Source organism: Monodelphis domestica, chromosome 4, assembly GCF_027887165.1.
Source record: "Monodelphis domestica isolate mMonDom1 chromosome 4, mMonDom1.pri, whole genome shotgun sequence".
Classification (NCBI taxonomy): domain Eukaryota; kingdom Metazoa; phylum Chordata; class Mammalia; order Didelphimorphia; family Didelphidae; genus Monodelphis; species Monodelphis domestica.
Genome location: NC_077230.1, coordinates 345166176 through 345181222, shown reverse-complemented (window position 1 = coordinate 345181222; position 15047 = coordinate 345166176). Strand labels below are relative to the sequence as shown.

Genomic DNA, 15047 nt, shown 5'->3' with positions numbered 1-15047 from the left:
TAAATGATTTGATTTAAGTGTTACATGTATTAGCATGCAAAACATGCTTCCATATTGGTCATTGTTGTAAGAGAACACTCAGAAAATAAATTCAGTTTATTCAACAAAGCACTGGGGAGGCCACAGAGGCAAAAAATGAAATATTCCCTGCCATTAAGGAACTTATATTCTTTGGGAGAGGTAGAATTTGCATCCAGATAAATAAATGTGAACTAACGAATTTCCAAAGAGAGAAAGCACTAACAATGGGGTGGATCAGGAAAGGTCTCACATTAAGTATGAATTTAATTGAACTTTGAAGGAAGCTAGCAATTCTAAGGGGAGGGAGTGCATTCCAAGAAAGGGGTGTGTGTAGCTTGTGCAAAGATAGAAAGCATAAGAGGTGGCACATGTTGTTTGGGGCACAATTAGGTCAATTAGCTGTAACAGAATTTATGGAAGGAAGTAGGGTGAAATAAAGGTAGTAGCAACGTTTAAATGTTGGGAACTTTCTACCAAATAAGACAATTTTCATTTTGTTATTAAAAAAAAAAGAAAGGTGGCAAAAGTAACTGGAAATAGGGGCAGCTAGATGGCTCAGTGGATTGAGAGCCAGGCCTAGAGACGAGAGGTCCTAGATTCAAATCTGGCCTCAGACACTTCCTAGCTGTGTGACCCTGGGCAAGTCACTTAATACCCATTGCCTAGTCCTTACTGCTCTTCTGCCCTGGAGCCAATTCACAATACTAATTCAAAGGCGGAAGGTAAGAGTTAAAAAAAAAAGTCTTTGGAAACCAGTTTGTGGAGAGTTGAAGAAATTGAGAACATGTCAGCTGAGGAGCTTATCTTTTATCTTAGACATAGTAAGAAGCCACTGAAAGGTTTTGAGTAGAGGAATGATGTGGTCAGGCCTCTCTCTTAGGAATCTGGTCACCATGTAGAGGATGGATTGGAAGGGAGAGAGACTAGGAGGCATGGTGCCCAGTTTTAATGATGCTACTATAATTATCAGTGCCATAGGTGATGGAGGACCTGAGGCTAGGGCAGTGACAGCAGGAGCGGAGAGAAGGGTACCAATGTGAGTAATATTATGGAAGGAGAATTGATAATCAATTGAATGTGGGGGACAAGAGAAGAGTTGAAGATAATTTTGAAGGATAAACCTATGGACTTGGAAAGATAATAGAATCTTCAACTGATCTAAGGACATCTGAAGGAGGGAAGGATTGGGTAGGTGGTTGGGGATGAATATGATGAGTTATATCTTGTATATACTGAGTTAATGATATTGATGGAACATCTAGGTAAAGATTTTTAATAGTAGAGAGTTGGTGCTGAAGGAATTTAGTTGTCCCCTAAGCCCACCTTTTCTCCAAATTTCTGTTTAGAGTTCCACTCTTTTTTTAGTCATCCAAATGCAAAACCTCAACATAATCCATGACTCTTTCCTCTCTCCTCTCCCCTCCATATAATCAACTGTGAATATTCATTGATTCTTCTTCCAAATCTCTCACATCTTTGCTCTTCTCTCCACTTACAGAGAATCTGAGCCACCATAACTTTTCACCTTCTTGTAACACGTTACAAGAGCCTCCTCCTAATTGAACTTCTAGCTTGTGGTCTCCCCTCCTCCCCACTTCATTCTCAATACAGCTGCAAAAAACCCTTTACTACAAAAGTGAGACCATGTTACTCTCTTACTGAAGAATCTTCAGTCCCTTTAGGACCGGGGTTCTTAACCTGGGGTCCATGGATTGCCCCCACAAGAAGTCTGTGGGCAGATTTCAGAGGGTTTGTGAATTTGACTTTTCAATACTTTGATAATTGTATGCCAATCATAATTGGTTTCCTTTTCATCCTAAATATTTTATTTTATACATTTTAAAGCATTATTCTGAGAAATGATCCAAAATTCTTCACCAGATTGATTGCCAAATTGATCTTTTTTCTTAAACAAATGGAGTTTAAAAAACCCTTGCTCTAAAGTAAATGGCAATTTCTTGATATGGCATGTAAAGACTTGCATGAACAGGTTTTAGTCTACCTTTCCAGGATTATTCCACCTTATTTCTTCATGGACTTGACATTTCAGACAAACTGGCCTCCTCTGAACTTAGGTGCTGTATCTGGTCTCTGTTTTTTAGATAAACTGTCCCCTATGCCTGGAATGTACTTCATTTCTATCTTTTTCTCTGGGTATTTTAGCTTCTTTCAAGGCTCCAATAGGAATCTAGCCAATTCTTGTAGTTACATATTTTTTCCCCTTTCTCAAATAATCATTTATATACTTATTTGCTTACATATTATATTTTTACTAGTCCTCCCCTATGTAAGCACTCTGAGGGATTGTTTTTTGTTTTGTATTAATATGTTCAGCACCTAGCCAGTGCCTCGAACATTTATTATGTTTTTGTTGTCATTTTTGCAATCATGTCTTGACTTTCTGATCCCATTCGAGTTTTCTTGGCAAAGATACTGGAGTTGATTTACCATTTCCTTCTCCAGATCATTTATAGATGAGGAAACTGAGGCCAACAGGGTTAAGTCCAGGGTCATGGAGCTAGTCAGTGTCTGAGGTCAAATTTGAACTCAGAGAAGATGAGTCTAAATGCTTGTTTTATTGGATTAGAGCAGGAGCTCTTAACATTTTATCATGGACTTCTCTGGTAGTCTGGTGAAACCTATGGATTCCTTCTCAGAATAATGTCTTAAAACACAAAAATAAAATACATGGGATTACAAAAGGAATTTATTTTATCGACATACAGTTAACAAAATATTAAAGACATAAACAAGTTTACAGACCTCAGATTAAAAACCTTAGATTGGAGAGATTTGGACTGGATGCAAAATTTAGGCTGTTCTTTCAAGGCTTCTAAGGGGGACTCTCCATGAAAGTTATATGCTCACTAGGATCTCTCTGACAGGATACAGGGAATTTAAGCTAATCTATGGACAGACTTGGATGGATAACCTCACTTTGTAGGACTGTCACTCTATCTAGTAAAATGTTTGCTCATTCCCACTCTTGGATGTTGAGAAAACAAACCAGTTATCTAGTTGTTTAGTCATGTCTGACTCTTTGTGATACCATTTGGAGTTTTCTAGGCAAAGATCCTGGACTGGTTTGCCTTTTTCTTCTCCAGCTCCTTTTATAAATAGGGAAACTGAGGCAAACAGGGTAAAGTGACTTGCCCAGGGTCATACAGCTAGTCTGTGTCTGAGGCCAGAATTGAACTCATGAAGATCCAGACCCCCCACCCCCACTCTATCTACTGTGCCACATAGCTGTCCCATGTAGTACAATATACTTCTGTTCTAAGGGAGTGAAGGACTCTACGCTCATGGACAATTTCCTTTTTCCAGGAATGAGTGATAATAATTTATATCAGAAGTGCATAGCAGAGACCTGTGCTTACCCTCAGCTTAAGAGAAAACTATGATGATAATTTCTTCCCCCTGCGAGAAATTAGTGGGGACTCATGGCAAAAGTATATACTGTGGGGGCAGGTGGGTGACTTAGTGGATTGAGGGCCATGTCTAGAGACAGGAGGTCTTGGGTTCAAATCTGGTCTCAGGCATTTCCTAGCTGTGTGTCCCTGGGCAGGTCACTTAACCCTTATTGTCTAGCCCTTACTGCTCTTCTGCCTTGGAACCAATACACAGTATTGATTCCAAGATGGAAGGTAAGAGTTTAAAATAAGAAAAAAGAAATGAAAAGAACAGAAAAGGAAAAGAAAAGCCAATGAATTAATTACTTAGACAGTGAAAGTTCAAAAGGAAAGGGGTTACTTGATCGGTAGCCCCCCAACTATATTGATCTTTCAAGAGGAATGCAAACCATAAGGTGGCATTGGACTTTTGTCAATGACCCCAGGGGAGAGAAGATTTTCAGTGGAGTGTCCAGGTTGAATCATTATTAGATGAGAAAGACAATAAAGGACAGATACAGATTCATTGTGGAAGGTATTTTTTAGAAAGGGGGAATTTGGGAGAATTTAAGAAACTGATGAAGGAAAGGGGCTGGAACTGAGCTTTTGGACTTAGTCAAAGCAGAGAAAAGGGAGAATTTTGTAGTATTTAGTTAGGGCAGGCAATGTTTTTATTTCAGATATGTCAGGATGATCTGGCTCCTAGAGAGAAATTAAAGAGGCTCAGGATCAAAGTATTACTTCTAAAATGAAAGGAGTAGGCCAACATGAAAGGAAAAAAAAGAAAAATGGTGCTGAAGAGGCAGGCAGAGTAGAAGCCTGACCACTCTCTCAGTCAATAAATATTTATTTTTCAGAAAAAAAACTTACCTTCTGTTTTAGAATCAATACTAAGTTTCAGTTCCAAGGCAGAAGAGTGGTAAGGGTCAGGCAATGAGAATTAAGTGATTTGCTCAGGGTCACACAGCTAAGAAGTGTCTGAGATCATATTTGAACCGAGGACCTCTTGACTCCAGGCCTGGCTCTCTATCCACTGAGCTACTAGCTGCCTTTCAATAAATATTTATTAATAGCCTACTATCTACCAGGCACTGGTATTCACTGGCCTCAGTACTTAGCATAGTGCTTGACATGTAGTAGGTGCTTAATAAATGCTTATTGATTGATTACTTAATGCTCTGTTTCTTCATCTGTTGAATGGGGATAATAATATGTGTGATCTCGACCTTAAGAGGTTATTATAAGGATTATGAGATTATAAATGTAAAACTTTTAAAAAACTAAAATACTATAAAAATTCTATTTCCCTTTAATGTTTTGATGGATCTGTAGTCTCATTCATTACAGACAGTTCCACTCCAATGTTGCAGATCATATCTATGCTTGTCTTCTCATCCTGTAAGATTCTCACCTATGTAATCACATCAATTCTCACCAGGGTGCTGGAGACATACTCCCATAAGTCCCATGATGTTTTATATTGAATCTGTGGCCCCACTCTCCCTATGGCTGTCTCTTAATGCATAATTCTGGTATGCTTAAATTTTAAACTGTATTTAGTTAGAATTAGCTGGTGAAGCAGCAATGCAATGACCCAGGACAATTGAGAGGAACTTGTGAGAAAAGAATGCTATCCACATCCAGAGAAAGAATTGTGGAACCAGAAATGCTTTAGAAAAAGACAGGATCAATCACGTAGTGCGATAAGGATGTGATTAGAGTTTTGATGTAAAAGGATCGCTCTATTACAAATATGAATAACATAGAAATATGTTTTGAACAATGATACAGGTATAATCCTGGAATTACTTGTCAGCTTTGGGAAGGGGAAGGAGAGAGCTGGAGAGGGAGGAGGGGGGGAGGCTTATGAATCATGTAACCATGGAAAAATATTCTAAATAAAAATTTAAAAATTAAAAAAAATTAGCTAGTGAAACTTTCCAGTAAGCTTGCTGATGTAGTTCAACTATAATTTCAATTTCTTCATCTTGCATTAGTTTTCCTGGCCAATTTAGAAACCCCACATTTACTATTGGTCCAGACAAACAGTGAATAAACATTTATAAGCTGCCTACCACATTCCAGGGACTGTGCTAAGTGCTGGAGATTTAAAAAAAAAAAGGCAAAAAGCAATCCATGTCCTCATGAAGCTCACAACTGAATAAGGAATATAATCAGCAAACATATATATATAAATGTATATTAAATGTATAAACAACTATGTATGCAAGCTAAATAGGAAATAATTAAAAGAGGGAAGGCAGAATTAAGAGAGTGCTCCCTAATCTTATTACCCTACCAGTGGTATGCCCTTTGTCTGAAAATCCATTGTAAACTAGAGTCCCCAGGGGTTTGGAGTCCTCAATCAGAAAGCATTTTATTTGACATTCATAGTCTCATTATCCCTGTAACATCCTCTTGAGGCAGGGAGTATAATTATTGTTATCCTCATTTGGCAGTCCACCACCCAGCATACTGCCCCATGGGACAGTGGGAACAAGGGAAGCCATATGTGACTCTACTTCTGACAGAATTACAGTACTGTCCTGTGCTCTCCTTGGCTGTATCAATAAACCATTTGGATCCATCCAAGTGTCCTGTATGCCATTCACTGGAACCACACTCTAAATTTGTATGACGTCCTCTTACTACTTAATTAGCTGACTACTGGCTATACATCTCTTTGTTGATGTCTCTTATATCACTATTGTTTCATAAGTATTTGTTTAACAATTTGCAGTTGATTTATACTCACTAAATCTTTCATTTGCATGACCTACCAACTTTAATTCTTTTTTTTTAACCCTTACCTTCTTTCTTAAAATTGATACAAATATTGGTTCCAAGACAGAAGAGCAGCAAGGGCTTGGCATTTGAAGTTAAGTGACTTGCCTAGGTTCAAAGAATTAAGAAGTGTCTGAGGCCAGATTTGAACCTAGGTCCTCCCAGTTCCAGGCCTGGCTCTCTATTCATTGTTGCCCCTTCAACTTTAACTCTTTAGCTCTCTGCAGTTAAAAATATTATTTGAGGAGAGTTCAGGTTTCACCAATCTGCTTAAGTAGTCCAAGGCAGAAAAAAAAAGGAGGGGGGGGGTTAAGAATCCCTATTCTAGAGATAGAAGGGGTTTTCCTAATGCATTGTGCTTCTTGGACAAAGAAGATTGTCTATCTGGTAGATGGTGTTCCATGTTTCACAGCCATTTGACATCATTCTCTAAGACAGAAGGTTCTGATATTCATTGATAGAAGCTTCCTCATATGGAAATGCTCTCTATCATGGAAATCATAGGTCCAGGACCTTTCTTATTTTTTTAAACATCTATGATTTTTTACTTCAAGAATTTGGCATCTTCCCTTCACATATCTTGAAAATCAATTTTTGATGCCCTAAAGATTGTATTGTCTATGCCTACTTGGTTTAGTTCAGCTATTCTTCTTATCATTATTTTCTTTAGTGTCATAACTACTTCCTCATGAAGAACATAGTAGATTGTGGTGTTAGAATCAAAACCAACTATCTTTTAAGGAAAAAAGAATGTTTTTTTAAGGAAAGTTTTAACAGGAGAAGTAATGGGGCATAGTATCCAAAAAATCAAAGTTCCAAGTTTTTTTGACACATACTGGTGTATGACTGTTCAAGACATTTAATTTCCCAATGTCTTTCAGATCACTCTCTAAGGATATATTATATAACAGCTTTTAGTCTGCAATTAGGGAGGGAGTTTCTTTACTGGAACTTCCCTATATCTATGAAATCACAGGTCTATCCCCTGGACCTGATTTTAACTTTTTCAAAAAGGTCATGACAAATCTTTATTTTTCATCTGTCTCCTTTCTCTTTAGGGGCCCATCTTTAAAATGTTTTTTAACATGATTCTGGCTTCATTAGATCTCTCTTCAAGCATTCTGCATATGTGTTTTCCCCTCTACTGCTTATTAATGTTTTATGAGGCAATATGACTTGATATTTTCTATCTTCCTTCAGAATAAGATTTTACATCTAAACTTATATTCTTAGCCAGGGTTCCCCTTGGCCATCAAATTCCATTTAATAATAAAAGGTCTTTCTGGGCTTCTAATTTTAGGAGCTGATTTATATTGTTTAAATTTTCACAAGAAATGGTGATAATCTATATCTATTTCTGTTCTTTTCTCCATTTCTTATTTGTTGGTGACTATAGTTTGTTTAAACAGGTTGGTTTACAAAGATCCCATTGGTAAACATGCCAAGGAGTTCAAAGACAGAAAGAAAAGATGTATATAATCCAAAAGGGGAGAAATTGATTGAGGAGATTTCTGAACAATTGAACTCTAACAAAGTTGATGAAATTATGAGATAAAGGCAGGAAACAGAAACAATGAGTTAAGGTACTAAATTAAGTATTGAGAAGTGTGTACTACTTTTTTTTTTTGCCACTTTAGTGCTAAAGCATTAGCCACACATTTCGTTTCCCCTTAAAAAGCAAGACATAATTCTCTATGGGGTAGTTGAGGACAATCTCTAGAAATGTGAGTTCTGGTAGGGAAGTCAGGTATAGAGGAAGATATAACTCTTAAGAGGGACATTCTTTGTCTCTTCAAGTTGTTGTTTGGTTGTTTCAGTGGTATGCTACTCTTTGTGACCCCATTTGGGATTTTCTTGGAAAAGATATTGGACTATTTTGCCATTTCCTTCTTCAGCTCTTTTTTTAATAGAGGAGGAAACAGAAGCAAACAGGGTTAAGTGATTTGCCCAGGGCCACATAGCTAGTAAGTTTCTGAGGCTGGATCTGAACTCAGGTCTTCCTGACTCCAGGTCTGGCACTCTATCCACTGTACTACCTAGCTATCATTTCCCTCTCCAATTAGGAGGGACTTTCTCTGCATCCTATCATCTTTCCCTCTTTGGTCATGGCATTTTGTAGCAGCAGATCTATTTGCCCAGTAGGAGACATCATACTTGGGAGGGAGCAGGTCCAATCAGTCAAGGCATGAGACTAGAGAATCTTTGTAAGTAGACAAAGAATTAGCTGTGGCATTAAGTACTAATTATAGAGGGACAGGTCTAGGAGTCCAAATGAACTCATCTAGCAGTGATGCTCTGCCAAGTGGGTATAAGATGAGAGCACCTTGAAAAGTAGAGAGATCTCAGAGCCCTGAAGTACCCAAGTCATGAGCTGCCTTGGCCACTCGTTTATTTAATCTCGGAAAATAGAAGAGACTAGAATTTGAAAATTGAGGAACCATGAAACCCAGAGCTTATCAATAGCAATGGGGTGATTTCATTCTTTAGACACAAATTCCTTTTTAACAAGAGGCTGAATTTGGGGGGAAAGCCCAATCTCCAAAGCACTTCTCTAAAGGTAATTTTCTTAACAGAATCATATATTGATTTACATGATGGAACCTTGGCAAAGTTTCCAAGAAAATGGTCATAACAGTTATGCAACAAGCTGGGTGGTTTCCAGGGCTTCTCTCCATTCCACATCCTGCTGATCCTCTAACATTAACCAGGCAAATGCAGGAATATGCATGACTAAAGCCTGGGCTTTGAGCCAGAGGCAGAAAACCAAGAGTTAAAATCTGTGAGCAGGATGGAAGAGGAAAGATACTACTGAACCTAAGTCTTCCTGACTCCAGGCCTGGCTCCCTATCCACTGAGCCACCTAGCTGCCCCCACCATTACTCCCACTCTATCTTAAACTCTTATCATACCTGGGCAAGTTCCCAGCCTCCCACTCAAATTAAACTACAAAGATAGATGTTAGAGTCAGACAAAATATTCAATGACAGTGCCAAAATGAAACGGCAACTCAATTCCTAGGTACTAAATTGAACACTGGCCACAAAATGACAAATAAAACATAAAGCTAGAATGTTACTTCTGTCAGTAAATACATTAAAATGGGAAAGATATAGAGGAGGCTGGGATGTCCCCTACGCAGGGATTACATGTAAATATCATTAAGTATTTCATACTTTTTAAAAGATAAAATCTAGTGCTGGTGGGAATGCATGGAAATTGGCAATACATGCAATAGATCTCAGAGCATTGGGTCTGGAGTCAGGAAAATTCATCTTCCTGAGCTCAAATCTGGCCTTTGGCACTTATTAGCTGTGTGACTTGGGCAAGTTGTTTAACTCTGCCTCAATTTCCTTAGTCATAAAATGAACTGGAGAAGGGAATGGCAAGCCACTCCAGTATCTTTGCCAGGAAAACTGCAAATAGGCTCATGAAGAGTCAGATACAACTGAAATGACTGAACAACAACAGAAAATATACCATGGGATACAAAAAGCATCTTAGAAAGCAACATAACAATACAAAATGAGTTATATCCAGTGTTCTCTTGTTAGCTTTGTATCCCAAACGTAGCATAAAAAGGAAAGAATAGCTCATTTGTAAAGAAATATTTCTTACTTTATTTTGTAATAGTTAAAGATTGAAAAAACCTATATTCCCAAACTTGGAAAATATATGAATAAATTATGGTATATTAAGAATAGAACATGTGAAATTATAAGTATGAAGTATACAAGGAAATATGGGGAGACTGATGTGAAAAAATGAAAAGCAAAATCATCATAATTAGAATAGCATATATACTGACTACATAAGAAAGGAAGAGAAAAGAAAAAGAAGAGAGAGGAGGAAAGGAGAGAAAGAGAACATGGAGGAATTCAGAAGGAGCAAGCGAGAAACAGACTATAATTATTTTTTTTCTTTTTTCCTTGTTCTTTGATAATTCATTCTATTCTGTTTTGTTAAATGCCAAGGATTCTATTGTTGAGGACGGCTATTAAGTTTAATATAGGGGGATGCAGGGAAAGCTGTTTTTAGGGGAAATTTTATCTCTAAATATTTTCAATAACGAAAATGAAAAAGAAAAGATAAATGACTATAACGAAAAAAAACTGTAGAAAATCACTCTAAAAAACTATGAAATAATCTCTATATAAATACGTTTGTGTTTGTGATTCTCCTACCATGTAGAATTGTTGTAAAGATCAAATGAAATAGTATTTATAAAGCCCTCAGCCCAGTGCCTGGAATAATAATAGCTAAAGTACTCATTCCCTTTCCTTATCCCCAAAACAGAAATTCTGGGGAAAAAATAGAAGACATTAACAAAACTGAAGTGAAAAACTACCACACTGAATTAATAAACAGAAGTAGGAGATGTTTAAAAATAGATAAATTGTTAAACAGTTTGACTTTAAAAAATAAAAAAGCCAACTACCAATACAAAAAAATACAAAAAGGAGAATTTATGACAAATCAAAAAGAATTTATCAGAAACTATCTTATTTGGTTATATGCTAATAGAATAATTTAAATGAAATGAACATTTACAACAATATAAAACTTTCAGATGAACAAAAAAGAAATAGGGAATTTGACTATCTCAGTCTTAGGAAAGGAAATTGAACAAGCCATAAAATGAATTCCAGAGAGGAAAATAAATCCCTGTATTTACAAGCAAATCCTCTCAAATGTGCAAGGCCAATTAATTCCAATATCACATAAACTGAAAAAATATGAAAAAGTATCCTGCTAAATTCTTTCTGTGGTACCAATAAAATTTTGATATTTCAAGCAAAGAGAGCCAAAACACAGAAGGAAAATTATAGAATAATATCATGAAAAATATTTTAAGTAATCAATTAATTAAGAAGTTACAACAGCTAGGTAGTGCAGCAGAGTGCCAGGCTTGAAGTCAAGAAAGCCCTGAATTTCCTCATCCATAATTTAGGAAGATTTGAATAGATGATCTCTAAGGTTCATTGAGGCTGGGCTATTTTCCATTTCTATAGCCTTGGGGAAGCCACTATGGATTTCAGTTTCCTCACCTATAATGAGGACATTAGACTAGATACTCAAGCATACTATGGTCCTTTCCAGTTCTAAATCTATGATCTTATTACTTTAGGTCAGTTTAGCTAAAGGACACTCTTCATGGAAGGGAATGGTGTGGATAGGGCACTGAGTTGTACCACTAGATAAAGGAATCTGGATTTTACTTGGTAGTCAAGAGAACTATTGAAGGGTTTTGAGGAAAAAAGCGACCTAACCTTCTGCATGCATAAGAAAGATGGGCTGGTAGAATATGTGGTACAGGTTGAAGGAGCAAAAGAGTAGAAATTCTGGTCAAACATTTTTTTCTTGCCAAGTCATCTGTCTTCTCCAAGTGTCACTTGGGAGGGTTTGGACTACAAGCTTAAAGTGGACTCAGGTCTAAATTCTACTTTGTCTACTTGTTAGCTCTGTAACCTTTGACAAATCATTTTTAACCTCTCTCAACTTTGGTTTACTTATCTGTAAAATGGGAAAATTTTTCCTACCTGCCACACAAAGTTATTGTGAAGATCAGTAAGACGATAGATGTAAAAGATTTTTGCAAACAGTCGGGTGCTAGACAAATGCAAAATCAAATTAATAACAATTCAACAAAACTTGTAAAGCATTCCCCAACTGTTGGACATCCCCTCAATTTTCAATGCTTTGTCACCACAAAAACAGGGGGCTATAAATTTTTTTTATGTATGTGTCCTTTCCCTTTTACATCGATCTCTTTGGGATACAAAACTACTAGTAGTGATAGTGCTGGGTCAAGTTATGCATAGTTTTATAGCACTTTGTGGATAGTGACAGCTTGTTCTCCAAAATGGTTGGACCAGTTCACAACTCCACCAACAGTATATTAGTGTGCCTATTTTTCCATATCTCCCTCAGCATATTGTCATTTTCATTTTCTCTCATTTTAGCCTATTTGATAAGAATGGGGTGGTACCCCAGAGTTGTTTTAATTTTTATTTCTCTAATTATTTGTATTTTAGAACATTTTTTCATATGATTATTGATAGGCTTGATTTCTTCTTCTGAAAATTGCTTGTTCATATCTTCTTACCATTTATCATTTGGGGAATAGCTCTTATTTTAATGAGTCCTTGATCAGAGAAACTATTTCTTGAAAAAGTTGTTCTTTTGTCCCCCAGTTTCCTACTTTCCTTCTAATTTTAGCTGCAATGCTTTTGTTTGTGTAAAACTCTTTTAATTTCATGTAATCAAAATTATACATTTTATCTCCTCTAATCCTATCTCATTTGATCAATAATTTTACCTTATTCATAGATCAGATCATTTTTCATGCTCCCCTAATATTTATGACATCACTCTTTATGTCTAAATCAAAATTTTGACCTTATCTTGGCATACAGTAATGAGATGTTGGTTTATTCCTAGATTCTGTCAAACTGCTTTCCAATTTTACCAACAACAGTTTTTGTCAAATAGTGAGTTCTTGCCCTCAAAATCTTTTATCTTTATTAAACACTAGATTGCACTATTTACTTTTGTATGCTGTGTACCTAATCTATTCCACTGATCAACCACATTGTTTCTTAGCCTGTATCAGAAGCTTTGATGATTCTGCTTCATAATGTAGTTTGAAATCTGGTCCTACTAGGCCTTCTTCCTTCACTTTTTTTTTTCATTGATTCCTTTGATATCCAATCTTTAGTTCTTCCAGATGAATTTTGTTGTTATTATTTTTTAGCTCTATAATTCTTTGATGGTTTGATTGGTATGGCACAGAAGTAAATAAGTAAATGAATTTATGTGTAATTATAATTTTTATTATATTGGCTTGACCTATCTATGAGCAGTTAATTTCTTTTACCTGTGAATGTGAATGGATTAAACATTCCAGCTCTGATATTCTATTTTATATTCTCTCCCTTCTCTTTCAAATACCTATCCTGTTTTCTTTGATTTCACTTAAATTATGATGTTTGTTTGGGGTAGAGGAGAGAAAGTCCCTAGCCAATTTTCAGCCTAGAATGTAATCATAGAAAGTAAGAACAAGAAGTTAAATTAAGTATAAATATGTGTCTAAACTATGCCATCCCTTTAGAAAGGATGAAAAGACTCCAAATGCACCAGAAGGGGAACATTGCCATTAGTTGGGCAAAACATTGGCCAAACCATAGGTAATATTTCTGGGTCAAAGGGTATGTAAAGTTTTATAGTGTTTTGGGCAAAGTTCTAATTTGTTCTCCAGAATGCCTTTTGCTTCTCTTCTGTCAAATATCCCTCCACTTCAATATGTTTGTGTTCTAAATCTGTAAATCTCTCACATACTTTAGATTCACCATCATGGATTTAATTTTCCTGTTACTCTGCTAATTGTGTTTTTATACTCTACATTGAAAGTTCTAATTTTTTTAACTTAAATTCATTCCCAATTTCTTCTTTTATGAATTTTAGTTCTCTTTTGGAGCACTCTGAAGTTTTCTGTTTTTGTTTCATAATCTTTGGGGTATCCACATAAGTCACCACTAGTTCATTTTCCTTCATATTAGAATATATGCTATATGTACTTTGGTTTTTTGAGGTTTTACTCATTCTTCTCCACCCTTCCCCTACCTCCTTAGTTTATCTGCTTATGCACTGGGTTTTTATTCAAGCTTTTGAGCCTGCTTACTTTCTTCCTTCACTCATTTCCTTCATATAACTGGAAAGAATGAGTTTTTGAGGTGGAGAGGAAATTTGAGTGGAATATTTGCAGTCCTGTTGTGGGGAAAGGGAATTATTGCTTATCCTAGGGCCTGGCCCCAGGCACAAGCCTGGGAGATTCTAATGTTCAATGGTGTGGGTGCAAGGAGGTAAATGGGGGAGATGTGAGTGAATATTCTTAAGTATCAAAATTTTCTGGCATTAATTCATAAAGTTTTTACCTTATTTGGGGGGTGATGTCTTCTGTGGACTTAGTTGTAAATTCTTTATATCCATTGTATCAATCCTTTTTTTAAGGTTGAAAGAATGAAGAAGTTTGTCGTAACTAATATATCTTTCTGATTGCATGATTTTAATTCTTTTTTACATCCGAAGGTTATTCTTTTTCAGTTTTAACATTCTTTGTTCTAAGATTCCTTTTCAGCTGTATCATTCTGTGTTCTATGTCTAGGTTGCCTTCCAAGTCTAACATTCTATTGTTTCTCTGTGATTCTACAAACAGGACTAAGACACGTACCCACAGAACTGCAATAGAATGTGCTCCGCCCCACACATCAGAACAGTTCTGGGGACTTGTGACAAAGAATGCCCCCCCTCCCAGAAAAAGAACTGTTGGAGTCAGAATGCAGATAAAGCATATGATTTTTCACTTTAATTTGTTTGGTTTTTTATTTGGGGGTTTAGGTTTTATATGATTATTCTCTTACAACAATGAACAAAATGGAAATATGTTTTACACGATTAGACATGTATAATCCAGACCGAACCGCTTGCCAACTCCGGAGTGGAGGAGGGAAGCAATTTGGATCATGTTACTTTAGAAAACTGATGTGGAAATTTGTTATTATATTGGTAATTAGTAACAATTAAATATCTTTATAAAAATAAATCAATAAACTGGAGATAATAATAACACTTATCTCATGGAGTTTCAGTGAGGAGCAAATGAGGTAATATATGTACAGGGTTTGTCAGATCATCAGGCCAGTCAATTCTTTCCCCAGTTAAGTCAGAGCAAGGGGTTAAAGAATTCCCTCTTACAATGATCTAATTCTAAGTTACTATTATTTTGTGACAACCAGGTTCATATAGCTAATGCCCAGCAGAGGAGGGCACTGAATTCTGGTACTTGCTGACTTTGTC

The 15047-nt window shown here is 36.4% G+C and overlaps 1 protein-coding gene and 1 non-coding gene across 5 annotated transcripts in view; one reads left to right on the top strand and one right to left on the bottom strand.

Annotated features, from left to right (window-relative positions):
• XRRA1 (X-ray radiation resistance associated 1) overlaps nucleotides 1–15047 on the bottom strand; it is a 120836-nt gene that overhangs the window by 59314 nt on the left and 46475 nt on the right. The gene's annotated exons all lie outside the window — the stretch shown is intronic.
• LOC130454165 (U6 spliceosomal RNA) lies at nucleotides 9267–9371 on the top strand. Its single transcript, XR_008911839.1, has one exon. It is a non-coding gene; the product is annotated as a U6 spliceosomal RNA (small nuclear RNA).